This window comes from Lissotriton vulgaris, chromosome 5 (assembly GCF_964263255.1).
Source record: "Lissotriton vulgaris chromosome 5, aLisVul1.2, whole genome shotgun sequence".
Taxonomy (NCBI): domain Eukaryota; kingdom Metazoa; phylum Chordata; class Amphibia; order Caudata; family Salamandridae; genus Lissotriton; species Lissotriton vulgaris.
In genome coordinates this window covers 1,315,449,424-1,315,475,348 of record NC_141693.1, presented here as the reverse complement: position 1 = coordinate 1,315,475,348, position 25,925 = coordinate 1,315,449,424, and the positions used below count along the sequence as shown (strand labels likewise).

General features: G+C 46.0%; 1 protein-coding gene across 8 annotated transcripts in view; it reads right to left on the bottom strand.

The window, feature by feature from the left end:
• Positions 1–25,925, bottom strand: part of ANKS1A (ankyrin repeat and sterile alpha motif domain containing 1A) — a 1,304,293-nt gene that overhangs the window by 638,823 nt on the left and 639,545 nt on the right. The gene's annotated exons all lie outside the window — the stretch shown is intronic.

Below are 25,925 nucleotides of genomic sequence, written 5' to 3'. Positions count from 1 at the left end.
TTTCCTCTCGTTGTCGGCTGAGCCGGCAGCTATAGTTCTGGGACGAGAACGCGCTTCGTGCGTTTCTAGCCGAGACCTAAAAAGGGAACTTACTACATTAGTTCTGAGAGAACAGTCATTTTGTAGGAAAGTACCCCTTTTTAGGTAGAGCCTAGCAGCAGGGCACATGCGCTGTTAGCTCTGCGAGGCATGCAGTATTAGGGTAAATAGTGGAAGCTCCACCCACTATCTGCCCATATTTGTCACTGGCTTGTGTGATTGTCCTTCTTAAATGCTGGATTCTGTGTCGTAAATATGCTTTTTAGCCCCTCCCTGGTGCCGCTTTGTCTGCATATGTTACCGCCCATAATGACTGGACCTTTTACTTGGCTTGTTATATGGTCTGCATTATAAGTGGGTGAGCACTATTTAGTTTATTGGCACTGATGGGGAAATGGCGGCTGCTTTTTTTGTATGTGCATGCTGAGTGCGGCGCCCGCTTTAAGGACACCACTCGCAGTTAAATTTTTATTTTTAAAACTTTGATCTATCTATTTGTGCCATGGATGATACATGTCTGTTAAGCGGTGTCCTCTTCGCTGAGTGCAATCAGTCTCTTCCAGGACTGGGTTTTTAACATACAACCCATTTGAACCTGGTGACTGTCTTAACTCATCGAAAGCTAAAACAAGAGGAGATGGAGTGAGGTGGCCACCCTTATAGATTAAATTCATCATTACTGGCTTTATCAAGGTTTGTCATCTTTGCATGTGGCATAGTAACCGAGCTTTCACTTAACCACGCAAAGTGAATAAACATGTTGAAATAAGATCAGTCGTTTGTTGCCCTCTTGTGGCAGCGGTAATATATATGACACCTGACGTATATAACAAGTTAATACATTTAGGCATATTTTGCATATGTCAATAAATACTTTAGTGCTTAGGTATTACAAGAATTATGGACTCCTGAATCACCTTAGCATTTAAAATAAAGTAGTTTTGTGTCACTGCTTTTTAATCACTTACAAACTAGAAGGCTTGTTTGTACTTGCATGAAACAGCTTTTACTGTCCAATTATTAAAATAATTCCCCCCCGGGAGACTTCCCAGTTGCTCAGAGCAGTGATTAGTTCACTCTGACATTGCTTAAATAAGTGTTCTTGCAAGATCCTGCATATATCTATCAGTAGGTGGATGTAAAACCAGGGTATTGAAGACGACTGATGTTTGATGCTAATATTCTTCTTTGTATTCAACCTTAAGTAATAAGTGTGTTTAGCAGGATGTCGTTCACTGCCAAAGGAAACCTGGCAAATCTGGTTTCACATTGCTTGAGTAGTCTTGATTGTAGACACCTGCCCGTTTAAAAAAAAAAAAAAGGTGTCCGCCTTTTCACGCAGAACCTTGTGCAAGGGCCAATTGTATGCAAGTTAGGTCTCGCAATTGTGAGATATTGAGGCACTGAAACGATAAGAACGGTCACCCAGGCCCTCATCAGCAGCAGGTTGGACGACGGAAACGCCCTCTACACTGGAGCCTCGGCCAAACTCCCGAAACACCTCTGCACGCCTGATCCTCGACATCCCTCGCCGCAGCCACATCACACTCCACCTGAGAGACCTGCACTGGCTCCCCGTCAACAAGTGGATAACCATCAAGCTCCTCAACCACGCACACAAGGCTCTCCACAACACCGGATCAGCGTACCTCAACAGACGACAGCCTCTACACCCCCACCCGCCAGCTCCGTCGCCCTCGCCACAGTCCCCCCGCATCCGAAGAGCGACCTCAGGAGGCAGATCGTTATCCCACCTCGCCGCCAAGACCTAGAACACCGTCCCCATCCACCTAGGGGAGACCCAAGACCTGCTGACCTTCAGAGGACTCCTCAAGACCTGGCTCTTCAAACAGTAGCAGCACTCGCCACTCGCGCCTCCCCCCCACCCCCAGCGCCTTGAGCCCCTCATGAGTAAGTAGTGCGCTTTACAAATGCTATGATTGATTGATTGATTGATTGATTGGTTGGTATTGTAAATGACAATGCCTTTTATTTATGTGTTTATAAACCTCCAATAATAAAAGGCATTGTCATTCACAATATCAATAGGACAAGGTTTCTAAAATGAATGACCATTTGCATTGCAAATGCTTGTTGACATGGTCACAAGGTTCCTGCTAACCAGGTCACTTTCCTACAATAGGTCTGAGGGAGCCGTCCTTTTCTAGAATGAGGAAGTAAAGGAAATAGATGCCTCTGCTCCAATGTTGCAGGGGGCACTAGCCCTATGGCTCCCTTGAGGAGGAGTACCTGAACCTCCTCTTGTACCAGTCAAAGGTGTTCCAGGTGAGGGTGTGTGTCTTGGTGGGATGTGTGGTGGGGTGAAATCAGTTGTAGGCAATAATTGTGGTCGATGATTGACAGAATCCACAGATCTTAGGTAGTTTCCTCCCCGCGAGGAAGGAACACTTGCAGTCTCTCACAGACGGGAATTACATGATCTGGGGTTGGAAGAAGGACATGGAGCAAGTTTGCTGGCAGAGGCTTCCTTATCGTACATGCCTTGGCCATTGCCTTTGATGGAGTTGTTGCCCCAGAGGTGGTCTACATGAATTCTCTATACTCTTGCTGGTGGTAGCCCTTCTACTGTCTCTGTATGACTGGGTCTGGTCAGAAGCGGTGGCTTTGGATCCCCCCAGCCTCTTGTCTTGCCACTTCCGAAAGGAGCCCCTAGCGATTGAGGTCTACAGGATGCCCATAGCCTTGGCTGGGTCTGTCTCCTCTTTGATTTTCTCAAACATCTCATCAACCTGTGTACTGAGGAGATGTGTTGAACTTCAGACTTGAAGCCGAATATACATAGCCGGAAGTGCAGCGTGTTATGGAGGTATTTACTCCTCTGGTTGCGGTATTGGATGCATTGAGGGAGCAACATAATGGTGGTGTTAGAGTTGCTTCAATACAATCTCCTTGTCACCTTTTCTGAACTTTTCAGAGAGTGCTGCAATAAACTCTCCATATCCTCCTACTGAGCCTTGTCTTAGCACAACAGCTGGCCCTACTGAACTGGCGAAGCGCCCATGGGTAGTGACTGATTGGCACCCTCTTTCCTGCTGCATCTATGCATTTGCTCTCAATGTCAGGCGGAGGAGAATCCCATTTGGCTTGGGCAGCAGCATGCTTGCAGGAGGGATGTACCACCAGGGAGTCTTCTCTTGATTTATGGGGGGTCAGAGAAAGTGAAGGTTTCAACATTTTCACCAGCTCCTCAAAGGTATTGAGCGTCTTAAGCATCCCCTTCAACAGGGCAAGTAACTGAATGGAGCATTCTGTTCTGCAAAGCATCTCCAACAAGAAGTGTGGTGTGCATGTCTGCCTCACGGTATACGGACACCCGCAGTATAACCCTGTGGTACTCTGCTGTGTTATCTAGGGTGGCTGGGGAGGACCTAGCAGGGACATGCTCAAGCTGGATATGCAAGGGGGACAATGCCCTAATCCTCCAAGGGGCCTTCTGTGAGCTGCAAATTAAAGTCCTCTGCTGGAGAACAGGGAACAGGACAAAAACGGTCAGCGTAAGACTGTGGGAATCCAGGTGGGGAATCTAGAGGAGATGGTGATAGTTGGTGTGTAGCTGGAGTTCATGTAACCTTGTTTATGGATCTCTTGGGAGGTGCAGGCTAGGAAGAGTCTTTTGATTGCAAGTCCTCTAAGACCAGCTTCCTTTTCTTGGACAAAGTCTCTGTGGTGCCTGAAGAGATCTTTTTTGTACGGGGATAGATATAAATCCACCTATGTCTCTCATTGAACTTCTCCTGAAGCCACCAAAGGACTGGCCTGCCTGAGTTCTTAGCCAGCCGTGGAACGTGGTCTCAGAATGGGGCGGTCAACTTAGATTGGTGTTTCAGAGTCTAAGCACTGACAGGCTTCGTTGGACTCAAAGGTCAACGAGGGTCTGTATTTTTGGCTGCATTCCATCTCGGCTCTGATGCCTTGTCTCAATGTCAACCGAACCTAAAGGCACCAGAGGACCGGAAGGCGAGAAATGTTTTATGTAACGGACTCAATACACAAACCCCTTGGAGGCAGTCACCTGCATGATAAGCTGTTTCGTATGAGGTTTGTGTGCTTCAGCTTCAACTATATTCTTAGCTCTCAGGGTCTACTTTGTGCAACAGCTTGCATCGAGCAGTGTAGATAGAATGCCTTAATCCCTCTCTTCAGCTCAGTGGAGCCAACATTACTGACCTTAGGTCTGGGCTGGAAAGGCAGATGATGCCGCATCCTACAGTTCAGCTTCAATATGGCTGGCTTCACCAGAGGTGTCTTATGTAGACCACTGCATTCTCATGTGCACTCAGCATCTGTCTTTCCATTTGCAAAGGGTCTTCTTGCACCGAAAGGCCAAGCAGAAGGTTCACGCTGTGTCATCATGGTCAGGAGAGAGAAAAATTACAGACCTTGTGGAGGTTGGTCAGGGGTATTTGGCATGTACTGAGAGCATTTCCTGAAGGGCATCAGTTCCATCACCCACTAGGCGCTTCTTCATTCTCCAGAGCAGACGATGGAAGATATGAGCCCTGAGAAACTGGAACCTTGTCTTCGGTAATGGGCTCCAAAGTGAGTTGAGAGATCGAAAAGGGGCCACCAACAATGAGGAAGGTTTCTTGGAGATTGAAGTGGAGGATTTGATAGTGCTGTCCCAAAGAAAAAACATCTAGACGTCGAGTCTGGGATCACAGTCAATACATGTCAGAACCAAAAGGGAAGAAAAACAATCAAACATGCACATTGCCAGCTAAAGGACGAGTCACATAGAAGCTTGTGACTTGAAAACTTCTTCAAACAAAAAGAATTTTCAACTGTCCAATTCCAAAACTAGGTGGTGGGTGGATTCATAACATGAGAATCTACAGTCACACATACAATGAGCAAATAGTCACAAAAGGAATTTTACTTGCAGATTGCTCACCTTTTGAATAAATTATTAAGCAGTACACCACTTGGAGGGTACTTGAAGGATGGTCAGACAACTAAGTCTTGTACGACATAACAAGCAAAACGGTAATTCATTGCCCTTCCGGATAAAAGCAGTAGTGCTTCGCACATGAACGAAGGTCTTCTATGTTGATGCTCTGCAGATTTTGACAACAGGGACTCCACTTGCTGATGAAAAAGTGGAATACTTACCCATGGTGGAATGAGCCTTGATGGTCCCAGGAGGTTCTTGTACCAGAGCATAACACGTTTTAATGAATAAGATCTATTTCGAAAAGCTTCTCTTTGGAACAGCTTTTCCCTTTGTGTTGGTGGGTAGCCTTTCAAAAGAAGGTAATCCAGTCGTAAATAACCAGGCGTCCCAAGTGTTCACCCTTTAGAGGGGGACGAGACAGAGGTATCCCTATTCCTGTTGCTTTTCGCTTTAACACTGGAAGCGTTAGCGATGTGGATATGAAAGGATCCAATCATGCAGGTCTTAGATTGTCAAAGGAATGGGAGGATCGCATCTCCCTGTACGCCAATGATATCTTATTATACTTGGCTTCACCTAGAGCCTAGCTGAACAGGGCACTACATATCTTCATTAATTTTGGGAACTACTCAGGATACCGTATTGACTGGGCAAAATCAGTTCTTTATGTACTTAGCCATACATTCCCCCCCTTCCCAGGGGTTATACCATTGAAAAAGCAGTGGAGGGATTTAGATACTATGGGATTTATGTCAACAAAAACCCGGCTAGGTTCTATGAGCGCAACCTTGCACCCCTTTACAGCAACTTAGAAGCAACGTCAATCATTGGAAGAAACTCCCACTGTCTATACTTGGACACGCAGCGCTTTCTAAAAGGATATCCTTACCGAGTTTTTTAAATGTTCTACAAAACTCTCCAGATCCAATACGGCCAGAATATTTTAAGGCCATAGAGTGTGTCCAAAGAGACCGATTGTGGGAAGGTAAGCCATCTTTAATATAAACGCAGAAGCTTGTGAGGGGTTGGCATGACGGGGATATAGGGCTCCCGGATGTTTAACGATATTACTGGGCCGCTCAGCTGGCAGCCATTAACCATTGCACATATCGGCCCCAGGGCGACCCGGATATCAAATGGACAGATGGCTGCTCCCTGGGGACTTCACGAGAATACTCTATTCTAGGTCCAAACAGTTGAAACTTACAGGTCTCACTGCACATGCCGCCCATTAATGGCGTACAGCCACCAAGAGCTTGGGTTGGGAGGGAAGAGTCTCTCAGTTTACTCCTCCCTTGGATACAGAAATGCTTGGTAACTTAAGAAACACAAAAGGTTTCGACAGATGGGACATGATTTGTCTATCCAGAGTGGGTGATCTGTGGAGAGCGGGTGAAGTGGTTTCTTTTACACAGCTGCAGACTGAGTGTGAGATGACAAGTACAGAGCACTTCATTTACCTACAGGCAAAATATGCACTACAAACAGTACTTACTAAAGGGGATTCCCTCCCACAGTCTTTCCCACTTGAGGACAGAAACCTGGAGGAGTACATGCCCAGGAAGGCCATTTCTATGACCTACAAGAAACTAATAAAGTGCCTGTTCCCCTCTTTCAGCTCCGTGCCCTTGGGAACTAGATGTAATGGAAATGGAAGATGAGGAGTGGGCGGAGGCCTTGGCCTCCCCTGGAAAGATCGCAATCTCCTCCAGATTACAATTGGTAAGGTTATAAATGCTCCACAGAATCCATCTCAACGGCCAGCGCTGGTGAAGATTGGTTATAGGAGCGATTCGGGGTATATGATGCAGTGTGGGCGGGAGGGCACTATTGCCCATATCGTCTGGGAATGTGCACATATTAAAAAATATTGGCCCGTTCTGATACAATTTATGAAAGATGTGACAGGGGTGAACATTGAGCCTAATGTAATATGATGCCTACTGAATTTATGGGACCCACTGATTTCAATAGCAAGGGTAAATTGTGGGTGACAATGGGAACAATAGTCGCTAAACTGAATATTGCTAGATTGAGGAGAGCCCAGGAAACACAGACAGTGGGACAGGTGTATCTTAGAAGAACGCACAATATGAGTATAGAGGGTGTCCCAGGAAGTGGTTGCAAATATGGGGTTGTTGGAATTAATATAGGGGAGGAATCTGTGAACCCCCACGGATGAAGTATAATCCGGACCTCGAGCAGCAAGAATAAAGATAGTAAAATGGTTCACTAGTAAATAAATTGCATGAGCATTGGTTTGCGGTTGTCTGTCCCAGTCAAATTATACTCCTAAACTATGGTATTTATAATTTGAGTGTAAAGTGTAATTCTGTCTTCAGTAAAAAGAATTATGAAAAAAGCAGACTATCCACCCTGAAAACCAACTGCCCTTTATGGATCCAGTTGTGAACCCTCTCCTCCTCGGTGGCATGCGGAGTGGGTAAAAGTAAGGGTAAGTAATGGATTGACTCAGATGGAATGGAGTCACTACTCTGTGAAGGAAAGCATCTCTGGTTCTCAAATTTTAAAAACGACAGTAAAAGGAGGGCACACGTACAATGCTTCCAACTCTCTGTACATCGCCAAAGTAATGGCAACTAGGAAAGAAAAAAAGGGCAACTACGAAGTGACTCAAAAGGAGACCTCCGTCAAAAATGTCAAAACGAGAGTGAGGTCCCACTGCAGCCGAACAAAGGAAGGGTGGGTTGTAATAAATTTGAGATTGGTCAAGCTCCAGCAGAATCTAAAACAAGGATGGTTGGTCTGAAAGTCCAACAAGGCTGCTAAGTATTCCTTAACATTCCATACACCACAGCCATGCTACACTAGTGAGAGTGCTAACTTCAGTATGTCTGACAAATGGGCCATCAAGGAATCCACATTATTCTTAGCACAGTAGGTGAAAACAGTCTTTGGTAGATTTGTGGAGCACATGGAGAATACCAGCTACCACGTTTCCTGACAGATGGCACAACATCAAATATCTATTTAAATCTACAGGTTGAAGTTGGGGTGCAGACCCTTCCTTTCCCACTAGGAGAGAATGTCCTCCATGAGAGAAAGACAGAGCCAAGGACACAGAGAGGTTTAGGAAGTCTGTGTGTCATACCCTTCTATGCCAGTGTGGGCAAATGAAGATAACTTGGACCCGTTCTTGGTAAATCTCCCTCAGAACCTTCGGATTCAAGAGTATGGGAGGGAACACAAAGAGGTGGCAAGTTCCACTTCACCTGAAATCAGTCCCGAACGGCTCCACACATGGAAAACTGGAGGGTAGAGACATGCAATGTGTGATGCTGTGAGTGGTCCAGATGGGGAGGGCCCCACTGGGCAAAGATGTATAGGGCCGTCAATGGGTGGAGATTCCACTTGTGACCAGCAATGTGACACTTACTGAGGCTGTCAGCCCTAGTATTTAGAGAGCCTGCTAGATGGTTCACTATCAGCCAAACACTATTTTGGTGCACCGAGGCCCAATGCTGCAGTGGTTCCCAGAGAATCTTAGACCCCCCGTTCCTCCCATCTCGTGACATGCAATGCATTCACATGGTCTGTCAAAATGTGGATGGACCGACTGCAAAGACAAGGGAGGAATGTCTTGAGTGCCAACCAACAGCCTCTAATCGACAGATGTACACAATCTGCTGTTCTGGAGACCAAAGGACTCTGATCTCCAGTTCCTCAAGACGAGCACCTCACTCTAGTGTGGACAACAGCTGGCGGAGGTTGGAAGGACATCCCTGGCACAAGATTCTCTTCCAGACCTCGCAAAGCTCTGTCCTTTGCAGTGTTTCGGAAGATCTCAATGGTGTCTGACAGATCTTCCCATGCTGGAACCACTACGTTTGGAAGCACCAATGTAAGCCCTCATGTGCCCGTGTTCAGGTGTGGTCAGGAGGATGAAAAAAGCGACCACAAAAGTTGTAGCCACAGGACTTTCAGGACTGGAAACAGATCCCCTTCCCTGAACACCAGAACCATATCCTGAATGCCTCAGATCCCCTGAGTAGGGGGGAAAGTCTCCAATAGATGTGTCTAGTATTGCCCCTATGAACAAGAGGCACTAAGAATGCTCCATGTGAAATGTGGGCACATTCATGGAAAAGCGGAGGTGGATCAGCAAGGATAAAGTTGGCTACAACACCATCCCTGTAGAACCGGCTTTTGTATAATCATTTTTTTCTTATATGTTTGACTCTTGTGCATGTTTTTGTTTACCAGTATAATTGTTACTTTACTTCTTGTCATGTAAAGCGCTCTGATACCCACTTGGGTCATGTTCGCTCTATACAAAACTTTATAAACAAATAAGTAAATAAATAAGATGTCCAGGTATGGGAATACCAGGATCCTGGACTTTTGAGATGGGCCGCTGCCACCTTTGTAAAGATTCAAGGTGCAGATGTTAGGCCAAATGGGAGGGCCGCGAAAATGTAGTGAGCGGACTCAATCATTAAGAGCAGGTAGCTCTTCATGCAACTGAAGAATCAGTATGTGGAAATACACATCCCGCAAGTACAAGGACATCAGTCAGTCTCGTACATCCAGAGCCAAAAGACCCTGAGCAAAAGACAATATCCTGAATGAAGAGCAAGATATTCATGACCATGAGATCTAGGATCAGGTGGGAAGTACAGAGAGTAGCACCCATGCCCAATAGACTGCTCTTGCACTACCTCCACTGCTTTGAGAAGGAGGGTTGCTACCTCCTACAGCAAAATAAGATATTATTCTGTCTGGGAGGAGGTATTTGGGAAGAGGACTGCAGGAAGGGCAAGGCATCACCAGGCTGTGATTTGAAGAACACACTTCTCTGAAAATTATGGCCTACTATGCGAGTAGAAAGGCGATCACCAACCCTAGACCAGTCTCATGTGCACCGATAAGGGCAAACTAGAGCTTCTTCTCTGATGGGATTAAGGATAATAGCGATTGGAATGGTTTTGTCTTTCCCACAGCCCCTATAAAGCCCCAGCAGTGGGTTTTGCAATTACTGGTTGGGTTGTGGTGACTGGAACTGAACCCGCATAAAACCCCATATTTCCATAACTTCCAGTAATCACGCGGCCGGAGGGAGGGCTATGCAGACCTATGGAGCATACTGCACTGTTGCCTTGTCTATCAAAACGTTCCAGGCTAAATCTGCTGTTCTACCCTAAATAGCCTTCAGTCGTCAAAATGTAGATCCATGAGGTTGATCAGAACCCAGGTATTCTAAGAGCCACTGCGGAGTCCATGACCCTGGCCACGCAATCAACAGTGTCCATGCCCAACTGAGGATGCTGCCTGACCAGCTATGAGCCCCTGCAGGTGCTTTGGTAGGCTCAGTACAACCAAGTCTGTCATGCCTCACAGTGCCTATACATTGTTGAGGGACTTTAAAGCTGCCTGCTGAAAAGACGTACTTACCTACAGCCTCAGTTTTTTAGATTCTGCCAACTAGGGATGTAGGGAAAGTTAGAGGGGAGAACTCTGAAGAACAAGGAGCATGAACTATGAGAAACGCAGTAAACGTGGGGCAACGGGTGCAGTTTGATAGTGTTTGGCAAAAGATGGCCTATTACAAGAAGCCAAAATGGAATCCAGTAGGGCATCAATAAAAGGTAGAAGAGACTGAACTATCTGGGCAGAAAGCTGGAGACCCTCTGTCAAAATATTTGCTTGAGTGTCCACAGACTGATGTGAAGTTCTAAAACATCAGTCACCTTCCTAACCACTCTGTGATACGAGTCCATTTCTGGGGATGGGGGTGACGGTGGATCTGATGGGTTTAAAATCTCCAAATCAGGAGATGCAACTATGCTCCTGCTTTCTCCATAGTCCTGGTATACATCAGGTTAAAAAGTAGATGCTGAGATAGCTCACTGTCATCCTTATTTTTGGCACATCCAAATAGTTCATGGATCATCCCTGTAGTACAAACGATAAGCCTCCACCTTCCTGCACTAATGCTCCTCCAGGAGACGTGCAACTCTCAGGGGATCAGATAGACATTTTCTTGCCATCAGAAGGGGGAAATTCTGCACCAAGAAGTGGGGTCTTCAAGCTTGGTGCTAGTACTGGGGTAATTGGCACCAAAGGCAAAACAGGTGCCGGCGCCAGCAGTCTTAAAGGCACCATAACGTGGTGGCAATGCAGCAAGTGTTGACACCATAGGAAAGGGTTGAGGCATGAAGGGGGTGGATGGGGCTGAGGGAAGCCCCGCTGTTGTAAGTCCAAATGCACCCCTACTGGTCCCACGGAAGGAGTAGGTGGGGAAAGAGGGATGCCACAGCCCTCCTAAAAACCTTGAACAAGGAGTTCTGGAAGAAAGCTGGATCTGTGCCTGGAGTAGGGAACTCTGGATAGGCATGCGGGGCATGGGGCCTTGATGATGGATCCTGATATAGGGTAAGAGGTGGTACCAGTGCCGGGCTATGGTCAGCTGGCGCCAGTAGTGCCTGGTCAGAAGAGGAAATGATATCAACTAGCTCTGGTTCTGAAGACTCAGTAGGCAGTCAGAGCTACTAGGTGATGTACTTTTCTTGTGTTTATTGTTGTCACCATTCCACTTCTTCTTTAAATGCCCGTGTCTCCCCGCTGTAACTACTTCGAAGCCAGAGACCCTGGAGACTATACACAAGTCAGGACTTTCTTGCACCTGAGGTCATCTTTGACCCTGGCCTTAAAGACCTTTGACATGGCTTTGAGGTGCATACTCTGCCGAGAACCACATGATCGACTTGTGGTCGGAATGAGGAATCAAAGGCAGATGTGAGGTTCAGCATTAGACATCTGACACTCAGTCTCTGCAGGGCTTGAGCGCTGTTCGATTAGAGAGTAGGCTTACTGGGCAGAGGGAAAATGTTGTAGATATTCTTAAGACAAGCATTTGCAATGCAATAGGTCTCGCATTAGGAAAGTTCAAGCTATTGGTCTTGTAAATGACACATTTTATATTTATGTGTTGGTTTTGAAAATAGCAAAATTAATAGCTTTGTCATTTACAATGCCAATACTTTTAACTTTTGCAAATGTGACACATAGCATTTGTAATGCAACATGTTTTGTATTTACGTGACTTAGATGTATTGAGGGCGATCGATAGAGTGAGGGCGATCGATAGAGTGAGGGCGATCGATAGAGTGAGGGCGATCGATAGAGTGAGGGCGATCGATAGAGTGAGGGCGATCGATAGAGTGAGGGCGATCGATAGAGTGAGGGCGATCGATAGAGTGAGGGCGATCGATAGAGTGAGGGCGATCGATAGAGTGAGGGCGATCGATAGAGTGAGGGCGATCGATAGAGTGAGGGCGATCGATAGAGTGAGGGCGATCGATAGAGTGAGGGCGATCGATAGAGTGAGGGCGATCGATAGAGTGAGGGCGATCGATAGAGTGAGGGCGATCGATAGAGTGAGGGCGATCGATAGAGTGAGGGCGATCGATAGAGTGAGGGCGATCGATAGAGTGAGGGCGATCGATAGAGTGAGGGCGATCGATAGAGTGAGGGCGATCGATAGAGTGAGGGCGATCGATAGAGTGAGGGCGATCGATAGAGTGAGGGCGATCGATAGAGTGAGGGCGATCGATAGAGTGAGGGCGATCGATAGAGTGAGGGCGATCGATAGAGTGAGGGCGATCGATAGAGTGAGGGCGATCGATAGAGTGAGGGCGATCGATAAGAGTGAGGGCGATCGATAAGAGTGAGGGCGATCGATAAGAGTGAGGGCGACCGATAGAGTGAGGGCGACCGATAGAGTGAGGGCGACCGATAGAGTGAGGGCGATAGGGCAATAGAGTGAGGGCGATAGATAGAGTGAGGGCGATAGGGCGATAGAGTGAGGGCAATAGGGCGATAGACAGAGTGAGTGCGATAGATAGATAGAGAGTGAGTGCGATAGATAGATAGAGAGTGAGGGCGATAGAGAGATAGAGTGAGGGCAATAGATAGAGTGAGGGCGACAGGTGTGTGTGTGTGGGGTTGTGTGTGTGGGGTTGTGTGTGTGGGGTTGTGTGTGTGGGGTTGTGTGTGTGGGGTTGTGTGTGTGGGGTTGTGTGTGTGGAGTTGTGTGTGTGGGGTTGTGTGTGTGGGGTTGTGTGTGTGGGGTTGTGTGTGTGGGGTTGTGTGTGTGGGGTTGTGTGTGTGGGGTTGTGTGTGTGGGGTTGTGTGTGTGGGGTTGTGTGTGTGGGGTTGTGTGTGTGGGGTTGTGTGTGTGGGGTTGTGTGTGTGGAGTTGTGTGTGTGGGGTTGTGTGTGTGGGGTTGTGTGTGGGGGGTTGTGTGTGGGGGGTTGTGTGTGGGGGGTTGTGTGTGGGGGGTGTTCGGGGTTGTGTGTGTGTTGGGTTGTGTGTGTGTTGGGTTGTGTGTGTGTTGGGTTGTGTGTGTGTTGGGTTGTGTGTGTGTTGGGTTGTGTGTGTGTTGGGTTGTGTGTGTGTGTGGGGTTGTGTGTGTGTGTGGGGTTGTGTGTGTTGGGTTGTGTGTGTGTGTGTGGGGTTGTGTGTGTGTGTGGGGTTGTGTGTGTGTGCGGTTGTGTGTGTGCGGTTGTGTGTGTGGTTGTGTGTGTGGTTGTGTGTGTGTGGTTGTGTGTGTGTGGTTGTGTGTGTGTGGTTGTGTGTGTGTGGTTGTGTGTGTGTGGTTGTGTGTGTGTGTGTGGTTGTGTGTGTGTGTGTGGTTGTGTGTGTGTGTGGTTGTGTGTGTGTGTGTGGTTGTGTGTGTGTGTGGTTGTGTGTGTGTGGTTGTGTGTGTGGTTGTGTGTGTGGTTGTGTGTGTGTGTGTGTGGTTGTGTGTGTGTGTGTGGTTGTGTGTGTGGTTGTGTGTGTGTGTGGTTGTGTGTGTGGTGTGTGTGTGGTGTGTGTGTGTGTGGTGTGTGTGTGTGTGTGTGTGGTGTGTGTGTGTGTGGTGTGTGTGTGTGTGGTGTGTGTGTGTGGTGTGTGTGTGGGTGTGTGTGGTGTGTGTGTGGGTGTGTGTGGTGTGTGTGTGGGTGTGTGGTTGTGTGTGTGTGGGGTTGTGTGTGTGTGGTTGTGTGTGTGTGTGTGGTTGTGTGTGTGTGTGTGGTTGTGTGTGTGTGTGTGTGTGTGTGTGTTGGTGTGTGTGTGTGTGTGGTGTGTGTGTGGTGTGTGTGGTGGGTGTGTGGTGGTGTGTGGTTGGGTGTGTGGTTGGGTGTGTGGTTGGGTGTGTGGTTTGGTGTGTGGTTGGGTGTGTGGTTGGGTGTGTGGTTGGGGTGTGTGTTGGTGTTGTGTGGGTTTGTTTTGTTTGGGTGTGTGTGGTTGTGGTGTGTGTGTGGGGGTGTGTGTGGTTGGGTGTGTGTGTGGTTGGGTGTGTGTGTGGTTGGGTGTGTGTGTGGTTGGGTGTGTGTGTGGTTGGGTGAGATTGTGTGTGGTGTGGTTGTGTGTGGGGTTGTGTGTGAGGGGTTGTGTGTGGGGTTGTGTGCGGTTGTATGTGTGGTTGGGTGTGTGGTTGTGTGTGGTTGCATGTGTCGTTGTGAGTGTGGTTGTGTGTGGGTTTGGGTGTGTGGTTGTGTGTGGGTTTGGGTGTGTGGTTGGGTGTGAGATTGTGTGTGTGGTGTGAATGTGTGTGTGTGAGGTTGTATGTGTGTGTGTGTGTGTGTGTGTGTGTGTGTGTGTGTGTGTGTGTGTGTGTGAGCGGTTAGAGAAGGATGTATGTGGAAGAGAGCAGCAGATCAGCACAGCAGAAGAGAACTGGGAGTTAAAGAAGGAGGCGGGTGGAAGAGAGCAGCAGATCAGCACAGGAGAAGAGAACAGGGAGTTGGAGAAGGAGGCGGTGGAAGGGAACAGCAGATCAGCATGGGAGAAGAGAACAGGGAGTTGGAGAAGGGGGCGGGTGGAAGAGAGCTGCAGATCAGCATGGGAGAACAGACCAGGGAGTTAAAGAAGGAGGCGAGTGGAAGAGAGCAGCAGATCAGCACAGGAGAAGAGAAGAGAACAAGGAGTTAGAGAAGGAGGCGGTGGAGTTGTAGGGTGGAGTTGGAAGGTGGATTTGGAAGGTGGATTTGGAGGGTGGATTTGGAGGGTGGAGTTGGAGGGTGGATTTGGATTTGGAGGGCGGGGTTGTAGTTGGAGGATGGCGTTGTAGTTGGAGGGTGGAGTTGGATTTGGAGGGTGGAGTTGGATTTGGAGGGTGGAGTTGGATTTGGAGGGTGGAGTTGGATTTGGAGGGTGGAGTTGGATTTGGAGGGTGGAGTTGGATTTGGAGGGTGGATTTGGATTTGGAGGGTGGATTTGGAGGGTGGAGTTGGATTTTGAGGGTGGATTTGGAGGGTGGAGTTGGATGGTGGAGTTGGATGGTGGAATTGGCAGGTGGATGAAGGGCCAGAAATATTGGGGCAGATTCATTAACTTGGTAAACAGTGTGCTTCTGAAGGGCCGATGGGGCTGGGACAGAGTTGGTCATTCGTGAGACAGCTTGATTCTTCAAATGAGTCAGTAATATTGGGGCAGAGTCAGTGACTTGGGCGAGAGGGTGTTTCTAAAGGGCTGGTATGGCTGGGACAGAGTCGGTAACTCGTGAGACAATTTGGTGCTCCTGAAGGGCTGGTAATATTCGGGCAGAGTGAGTGACATGGGCAGAATACGGCTGGGACAGACTCAGTCACTTGTGAGACAGTCAGCAACTTCTGGGGAACCCAACGGGGTTAATCAGCCAGCCTCAGAGGCCGTACACGGATATCTTTGCTAGCACAGTCAAGAGTCTGCCTGATGTCATTGGTAGACAGACTAGTGCCAGATAGGCTCGTGGGGGGGGGGGGGACTCACACCCTAGCACAATAACAGCACCATTTAATTAAATACTCATAGGGAAGGCAGTAGGCGCAAAGACAGGAGAAGTTCACTAGGGACAAAGGAGTGGAAGGAAGAACGAAAACATTACATTTCCTTTTAGTAAAAACATATGAGTCCGTGGTGGAAAAGAGAGAGTCTGTTTGTGAAATCCCTCGCCATCCTAAACACATAAGCACTATCTTTGGATCTTTTATTGCTGTCTTTCTTCTGAGGGCGGAGGGGCCAATGCGGGCAAGCTTAGTGTGATGTTTTGGAGTGAAAAGCTCTGGCATTGCGCGCAGGGGGGGCGGGGGAAGCTCTGGCATTGTGGAGGAGAATATCTTCTGGAAGTTAAAGTAAATAGATTTATTTTAGTCAGTCACGACATTTCAGAACTGGAGAAAGTCGTGTTACAGATATTAATACAATTGAAGAAAGCTGTGTTACAAAATTAATAGCCTCTAATAAGCGCAAGATGACTAGAATGTGCAAACAGCTTGAATTATAGACAACTGTTTATTTTATCTGCTGTTGTAATCTGCATACTTTAAAATAAACTGAGTGCGAAGGCGCAGAGACTAGGTGAAAGTGTTTACAAAAGAGTTTAAAGATTACAAGAAAAGTGAGGAAGTGTTGGCATAAATTACTAAAGCAATATTCATTTGTGAAAAGATCAAAACAATGCATCTACGGTGGAATTTATGTCTCATATGGAAGTAAACTGTCAGCCTGATTGATTTGCGAAAGATTACCAGAGCAGCACGTAGCTAATTATTGTTCTGCCGGCTGTTCAAAAGTAAACAAAGCGCAATGCTTCTGAAGGGCCAATAGGGCTGGGACAGAGTTGGTCATTCGTGAGACAGCTTGATTCTTCAAATTACGATTCAGAAAAGAAGGCTGAAATGCCAGAAACCGGTTCCCGGAAGCTTGTTTCCTTCCCAGTATAAGAATTGGCTTGGTAGTTTGGTCTGCCCTGTTCCCATGATGCACTGGGCCAGGGTCAGACTAATTTGCATCTAGCCAAGTTCTGAGCTGGGATGGTGCAGTGAGCTAAAAAACGGTGATGGATCAAGCCCTGATCTTTGGACTGGGTAAGAGTGGTCTGCTTAATTCAGACACTCTGTTCATCACCACCCCCTTCTCTGAATGATTCTTCAAATTAGCCGGTAATATTGGGGCAGAGTCAGTGACTTGGGCAAGAGGGTGTTTCTAAAGGGCTGGTAGGGCTGGGACAGAGTAGGTAACTCGTGAGACAATTTGGTGCTCCTGAAGGGCTGGTAATATTCGGGCAGAGTGAATGGCATGGGCAGAATAAGGCTGGGTCAGAGTCAGTCACTTGTGAGACAGTCTGATACTTCTGGGGAACCCAACAGTGTGAAGCAGCCAGCCTCAGAGGCCGTATGCTGACATCTTTGCTAGCACAGTTAAAGGCAGAGGAAACTGACGACATAGCATGGGGAGCAGTAGCCTTTGATGTGCCGGCTGGCCATGCAGTGAATAATTAGGGGAGGAGAAATGCCGGCCTGAGGCCGAGCGCAAAGCAACAGATGGCATTTCACCTCCCGTAATTATTCACTGCATGGCCGGCCGGCACATCAAAGGCTGCTGCTCCCCATGCGGCTCGGGCGCGTCCACGCTGGAAAATAGTCAGAAGGAAATAGGAGATGACGATATGAGCTATCGGCATTATAAAGGGTTATCTTTTGTTTTGATTTATTTATACATTTTTAAAGAAATGTAGTATTTCTGGATTGGTTCTTAATGCGGTGAGGCTCATTTATAAACCCCACGTGATAAGGCAACACTGACCCTTGAAGAAATAAGCTTGTCAAGGGCGGGGAGAGGATAATGGGGGCTCGGCACAGTTAATTTGCTGATGAGGGACACTGGCCGAAAGATTGGAATTCTAATGGAGGCCAGACACAGGTTGACTGCTGTTACGGGATAACGGCTGAATGAGTAAAGTTTGGGTGAATTACTCTCGTAACTGGGGAGTAAGGCATGACAAGTATGAATGAAGCCATAATTCAGTGCACATAGATGAACAAGCACATTGAGATGAAGTGATTTATTCGGCCTGGCGGCCGTGAACCTTTGAAGCTCTCGAGAAAAGCCAGAAACACCAGGGGGGCGGAGATTGCCTTCAAGAATGCGAGTCATGGTGTGGTGTCTACATGGGCTGAGAGGAGTATAAATGCAAGTCACGGCCTGTGGCCGTGAAAGGTGAAGTGAAGAGCAAGTCTGTGTATTAAATAAAAGAGTAGCCCGCAAGTAATGTGAATGACAAAGAGGGTGAGTGGGTAGTTTGGACCCAAAGCACTTTAAGGCGAAAAATCTCATGGAGCTGAAATTTAAACAAGTTGCGATGCGTGGGCAGAGAGAAGGCAGGCACTGGAGAGGGAGGGGGTGGGGGTGGGCAACTCGAGCGACCATATGGAGAGGGAGGGGGATGGGCTGCCTGCTGGGAGAAGCTTGTGTGAGGGAGGCTGGGCTGGCTGGGCTGCCTTTGATGATGGAATGCGAGCTCGTGCACGAGGAGCTTGTGGTCACGTGAATCTCGTGAACTGTTGAAAATCCGCTTTTGGAGAGCCTTGGGTTTAAGTAGTGGTTTAGCTGCATTAGACTCGCATATTCAATAGAATGGAATAGGTGAGACCTAAAAAATAAGAAGCATTTCTAACAGGAATATTGAAGAATGAGCTCCAGACTCACTTGTAGATTGAAAAAAGGGGGGACATCATGGTGCTCGGATGGGCATTTCCATGGAGTAATTTTTACAGGTGTGTAAGAGCTCGAAAAAGTTTCCGGAACTATTCTAATAACTAATATTTATAAGGTGAGGAGTCTGGGGGTGTGAGTATCCAACAGAACCAACCATATGTATTAACGTGAGAGTTCATCTACGACTGCCTCGATCACAGACTATCCTCATCTCAAGTAGGTACCACACCATGAGAGTGGGAACATTATTTTAATTTCAATAGAGTTTTGAATTCTGGTGATCATAGCTTTTTCCCAGAGCTGTGAAAGATAGGGCATTTGAGATAGAGGGTGGTGGGGGCTTTGACACAAGTACAGTTCTGACTTCTTGATGAAGTTTGCTGAGTTTGTGTGCTTCCATACACTTTCCTGCCAAATGACAGACCACAGGGGCAAGAAGATGAATCAACCTATACTCTCAAAGTAAGGGGGTAAACTGGCTCTGTAGAAGGAGTCTCCAGCGGGATCTTGGGCAGAATATGGCAAGCAACAGACTCTTAACTGAACAAGGATCTTCTACGACAACAGGCATACATTTTACTTCTTGAAGACGTACATATGCTTCTTTTCTACTCAATAGAGGCCGATTAGTGCCTAAGAATTTCTAAAATCTCTCCAACTGCACAATCCAAACATACCTACAGAATCCAAAAACCTTCTGCAGAAGACAATTGAAGCATGTAATTAGAATCAAGGCATCAAGTATTTACAGGTCATAGGAGAACATGATATATAAGGATTTACTGTATTGAGAATGTATTAGACTGTGGAAAGTGGAGTGTGCTTTTTATTGATTATCAGCCACATCTCTAAAGGGGTGCAGCATACAAAATCGGACAACTCTCTGCATGAATGCACATGGATATATTCTAATCTATAATTCCTCTTGAAAAACCCACAGTTCAGACAACTTTTGGAGACCATACATTCTCAGTGGTGGCAGATAAATTGTGGAACGTTCTGCCAGTTCAACTCTGAAAAAAACCCTTTTACATTGCAAAGAAGTCCTCGAAAACACACTTTCCAATTAATATATGCATCACATACACAAATCCAACTTTGACAGCAGTGCCAAGAAACATCTTTGGTGAATGATGCACTTTAATAAATAACCTAAACATAAGCCTTGTGCTTTAGAATCCTCTGAAATTGCCACAATCTGGAATGATCTTCATTGGAAAAGTGTCTATAAGGGAACAAGGCCTAAAACCTTTTGGTGATTTTGCATAAAAAGACCACAATGTGGTTTGCATAGTGGCAGTGGTCATCACAGCCCTTAAGATTGGATTAAATGTTTTAAGATACTTTTAATGGACAAATACACTGCCCTACAAACAGGACAATACACAAAGGGAAGTGAAAGCACAACATGGAAAAGAGTAGCTGGGACTACGTAAAATGACAATATAAAAAACAGAAAAAAACAGATTATGAACATTAGAACAAAATATCTAAACACTGTCAGAAACAAAAGCATTGAGATATATGGAAGATGGTTAAGGAACAGGGTACAGTCCTTTCCGGCTTGGTAGCAACTAAGTACATAAGCAAATAACTAACAGGAGGTAAAAGTCTAAAGACCGTCATATAGAAAATTAAGTTTTAGTATTTATAGAGCAAGGATTTCAGTTTTAGTTGAAATTAGAGATTTATGCATGAGAATGGTTTTTGTATTCCGCCACTTTACAATGATTGTGAATCAAAGATTTATCATATGGATGATTATAATTACTCTGGGGATTATGTTATGTCTTCAGTTGTAATGCAACTGTAATAGCTTATGTTGTCCAATAAAGGTGGGAATTATGGCACTAGTGACCTATGGTCCACCCACACAACACAGTAGCATCCACAGGGGGCGCAAGCGGGAACAGAGGAAGAGCGAAGTGTTAAGCCTAAACACTAGGGGTTTAAGATGGCGATGGATAAAAGAGTGAGTCTACACAGAGAAGAAACGGGGAATCTAACACAATCTTGAGAGTGTATGTCAATTTGGACATGACTTGGAAAGCAGTACGTAACAGATGCCCACAAACAACTGGAGGCTATCTTTTTCACACAAACTGGGATTACAGTGCTGATATAATTTGCATGTACTGCTTCCTGCTATATAACTGCATGCCGTAGCACTGCTACAGTACAAGGTTTGACAGACTTTTCTTAAGAACCACAGTCCCACTGCAAACATCTAACAATAAAAGAAACATGTCTTGGCTAACAATTGCCCCTATAGAGGATGCTACAGTCCGATTCCTTACTCAAATTTTCAGGTATTTGCGAAAGGAATGAGTTTCTGTGGTTTCAGAAAAAAAAACAAGAAAAGAAAAACTCATTCATCCTCGACTCGTCACAAGATGCACATAGTTGAATGCCTTACATTTGAGTGAAATCCACTGGTGCGTATGCGGTGGCCATAATATGGCATATCAAGCCTGCAAGATAAGAGGGCTAATGTATATGTTAAACAGCTTTGAGCAACTTGCATCTTGCTGGATAAAAATCTTGCAAAGCTGGCTTAGCTTATCACCATGTAAAGCTGATAAAAGCAGACTAACAATAATTATGGCTTTGACCCTTTAACTAGCCAATGATATATTTACAGTCAATTAATTTTCGACTGGTATAAGCAGTTTATCCAAGGAAAATGTATTGGCAGCACCGAGCAGTGTCTCCTTTGTCAGGGTGGGAGAGAGTCATAGACAAAACAGAAATAAAGGTCTTACTTTCTGCAGTCCTAGATGAATTGTACACAAGGAAACTTCTACAAATGTTTTCAAAATATACTTTGAAAGGCAAAGTTTTAATGCGGATGCTTAGTTCTGAAGGGATCAAACCCTGGCTCCAAACAGGAAGCGATTCTAGGTATTTAGACTGGTAGTCATTAGCCATAAATCCATTTGAGAAAAGTCAGCAACCTGTATGTTGATGCAGCCCATCGCACATACCTAGCCTGAAAACTACCAAAGCTCTATATGTTACCCCACTTTAATGTTCAGAGGCCTACTGATAGGATGTGAAAGAGGCGGCAAGACATTACGTTGGTGCTGATAAATATTGTCCCTCACCCAGCTCCACAAAGTGCTAATGGGGGTTAATCTACCTTCATGGGCAAGAATCCAGAACACAAGCATCCTGTTACCACAAAAATCTACACTTTGAAATAAAACAAATGTTTGCTTGAGAAGGCACTAAAAAGGATTAGATATAAATAAATCCTACTGTTGACCATCAAATCCAGTTCACACTATTGTTCTTTCTAACAGGATTCTCTTGGTACCGGCGTCGAATGAGTGAGGCACTCTAACCGTGAGCTAAACTTGTCAGGTAATACAAATGTTACTTGCCCAGGAAGCATCTGTTTGTGGTGTGTAGTGCTGTAGATTCACATGCTGAGCATAATTCTGCCATCTAGTGTTGGGCTTGGATGTGTGCAAGTTGCATTTCTTCAAAGAAAGTATTTCTAGACACAAAGTATTGTGACTCCTCCTCTTGCTGTTAACACACATGGTGATCGACTCAATTGTTAGATTGTTTACCAGGATGGTGGGTGAGGATGAAGTGTAAAGCAAAGCATAGTACAGAGAGATGTCCATGCAAAGAGGAAGTCATAAACTTTTAACTGACTGTAACTAACACAGGCGTCCGGGGAGGAAGGTGTAAATCTACAGCACTACAAGCCACGTACAGATACTTACTGGGTAAGTAACAGTTTCTGGTCGAGGCATGTGTAGCTGTACATACCCATGCCAAGCATAGGCTAAAGCAGTCCTTCCAAAATAGCAATGGCCAGCCTATGGGAGTTACAGTTGTTTGAAAAAGTATACGTAGAACTGATTGTCCAACACTGGCTTGTTGGCGAGCAAGTACATCCATACAATAACATTTTGTAAAAAAGTGTGGCGTGAACCATGTAGCTGCCTTACAGATATCAACAATAGGGATATTTACAAAGAAGGCTACAGAGGCTTTCTTTCATAGTGAAAGGAGCTATAGAAGGGACAGTTAAAGCCCTTTTAGTTTTAGCATAGCATGTTTGGATGCATTAATAATCCATTTAGCAATGCCGGATTTAGAAATGGCATTCACATGTATGGGGTTGGAGAAAGCAAAAAAAAGTTGTTGTGTCTTTCTAAAAGTTTTACTTCTGTCAATGTCATACTTGAGAGCTCATTTAACATCTAATGTATGGAGAGCCCATTTCACAACTGAGTCAGGTCGAGGGAAGAATACAGGAAGCTCAACAGATCAATTAAAGTGAAAATACCTTTGGGAGAAACTTAGGGTTGGTATGGAGTACCACCCTGTCTCTATGTATTTGAAAGAAGGGTTCTTCCAAGGTTAGTGCCTGAAGCTCACTTACACATCTAAGGGGAGCGATGGGGACCGTAAATGTTACCTTCCAGGTTAGAAACTAGAGGGGACAGGAGTTGAAGGGTTCAAATTGATGGCCCATTAATCTTGTTAAGTTTCCATGTTGGGACTGGTGGGACCCACGGAAGAATGAGACTTTTAGGACCTTCCACGAAGGCTCTAATGATAGGAATTCAGAATAGGGGAAGGCGTCGCCTGTTCTGAAGATAAGCACCTACAGCTGCTCAGTGTAGTCTTATGGATGTGAAAGCTAACTCAGAAGTTTGTAAGTGAAGGAGGTAAAAGACAATGTCTTGTACTTTAGCTGCTAAGAGATCAATATGCTCGGAGTGACAATAGTGAACAAATCTCTTCCATTTACCAGTGTTGTAGGCACGAGTAGTAGGTCTGTGCGCTTCACTGAGAATGTCCATGCATTCAGGTGGGAGCCTACAGTATCAAAATTCAAAGACTTCAGGAGCAACATCGCAAGGTTCTACGTGAGAAGGTCCTGCTTGTTGGAGAGTGTCTCGTGTAGGGCCACTGAGAGTTTGAGGAGGGTGGTGAACTATGGCTGTTCTGCCCATGCGGGAGCCACCAGGATGAGAGAGTGATGTCTGTCAAAGTTTCTGGACCAAAAATGAAGTAGATGGGAGAGGAGGAAAAGTTTAAGCAAACATCCCTGACCAACTCGTCCACAGTGCATTTCCCTGGGACTGTGGGTGCAGAAACCTGGAGGCGAAGTTTGGGCATTTGGCATTTTCTGCTTTGACAAAGAGATCTATTTCTGATAGTCCCCAATGCTGAAAGAACTAGGAATGGAAGTCTTGGTGAAGCCCCATTGCAGAGTGTGGCAGGCTTAACGGCTGATCAAAACTAGAACTTCCCACTGACCCTTAGCTTGAGACCATTGGTGTGCCAAAGGGGAATGAGTGCTGAAAGGAATGTATCTTGACTGCTTTTGAGTAAGCTACACCCATCTCTTAGTTGAGGAGTGCCCCTAGATAAGGTTGCTTCTGAAGTGGTTGAATATGGGATTTTAGAGCACCGATAGTAAAACCTAGATGGTGGACTAAGTTGAAAGTGACCAGAGTGTCTTGGTGACACTTTTTATAAGATATTCGTCCAAATAAGGAAAGACATGAATGCTACGTCTGCGTAGGTGAGCAGCCACTGTCACAAGGCATTTGGTGAAGACCCTCTGTGCAGTAGGTACTCCCCCCCCAAAAAAGCACCTTGAATTTGAAAATGTCCACTTACTAAAAACCTGAGGTACAGCTAATGTGCCAGATGGACTGAAATGTTGAAACATGCATCCTTGAGATCAAGTGAGGCCAAGAAGTCGCTTGTTGTATTAGCGGGATGAAATCTTGAAGAGTGACTGTGTGAAAGTTCTCTAAGAGAATGCATTTGTTTATGGGCCTGAGATCCAATACTACTCTGAGGGACCATCTTTTTTAGGGATAAGGAAGTATGGGGAGTAAACTCCTGCACCCTGTTGATGGTGAGGGAAGAGTTCTATTTCTCCTTTTTGGAAGAGCACTTGGACATCCTCCCTGAGTAACCTTTGGTGTGGGAAAAATTTGTGTTTGCAAGGTGCAATGTTGGGAGGAGCGGAAATGAGCTTCAGACAATAACCATGTTCGATAATATACCATACCCACTTGTCGGAGGTGAGCTTCCGCCACGTGGGAAAGAACCCTTGGAGAAAACCCCCCTTATGATATTATGTGATCAGGGGAAATAAGAGGTAAGTCAGGGCTTACTGGTGGTGGAAGATCCTTTGAGAGCTGCCTTTAACACAACCTTTGGAATTGCTCCCTCAGTAGGAACCTCGAAAATAGCCCCAGGGAGAGGTGTTTTGGGCTTTTGACCTTTGGTATGATGTGAAGGTTTCGGTTTAAGCAGTTTGGGAACCTCCATAGTAGGATGAACGGCTAAAGGACCCAAAATGGTAAGGACTTTGAAGGACAACAATCGCTTTTGCTCTTTCGTTGTCCTTTATAATGTTTGCGAACAAAGTGTCCGCTTATGGCCTAAAATGGTGTTCTTCATCAAAAGCAAAAACAGTTGATGGACAGAATGCAGAACAATGTCATACATTCACCCCAGTACAGAGATCTGGGCCTAAATCCATTGTTTTTTTGCTCAACATGCCATTCCAGTTTGAACCCAGCCATATGCAATTCAGTCTTGACCCTGTGTTCTGCATCAAAAGGCAGATAAGGTTGGTTTTTGCTGGGTTTCCCATTTGAAAACCGGAGACGCAGAGCCATGTATGCCTACATAGCAGAACACTAGAGTTAATCCCCCCTAGCAGCAGTATCCCCAGCAGCTAGGGCACAGCGTATGGTGGTGTTTGAGATCTGCTTCCCTTCAGAGACTATCTTATAGCCTCTAATCCTATTTTCATCATAGATATTGGAGGAGCTCCTCCATTTCGTCCCAATGAGCCCTGTCATATCGGGAAAGCAGCTCAATGGAGCTCAGTAGGTGATTGAGCAGCTACCCTTTTGCCAGCAGCATCTATTTTCTAACTTTCTTTATCTGGTGGCGGGCAACACCAGTGATTTGAGAGTTTACTCTTTTACATGCAGTTACTACCATTAAAGAGTCAGGTGGGAGCAGGCCCCTGATGTAGAGTGGGCCAGTTGAGGAAGTCTTGTAATTCTCATCGACCCTTGGTGTAATGACCCTAGCTCTAAATGGGTTTTGGAAGATGTCTGGGGTGTGCCGAATCATGCCTTTGAGCATCGGGACATACTGGATGAAGCGTTGTTTTAATGACAGTCTTAAAAAAAGGAAATCATACTCTAATAGCTCAGTATGTAGATTTAATTTATGTAAAGAAGCAGCCCTACCAATGAGGTCATGGTAGGAAGTGGTATCATTGAGAGGGTAAGGTTTTGCAGGGTATAGTTTAGGATCTGTATCTGCTGGTGAATCACTATCATACAAACGCCAGGGATCATCCTGTGGCGGGCTGTCAAAGGTATGTCCATGGCCATGTCCCCCGATATCTAAATGAGGTGATCCTTGAGGTGTTTAAGGTTTAGGGTCAACTGGAGAAGCAGGAGATTGATCGTGAGTGCTGGGGGATGGA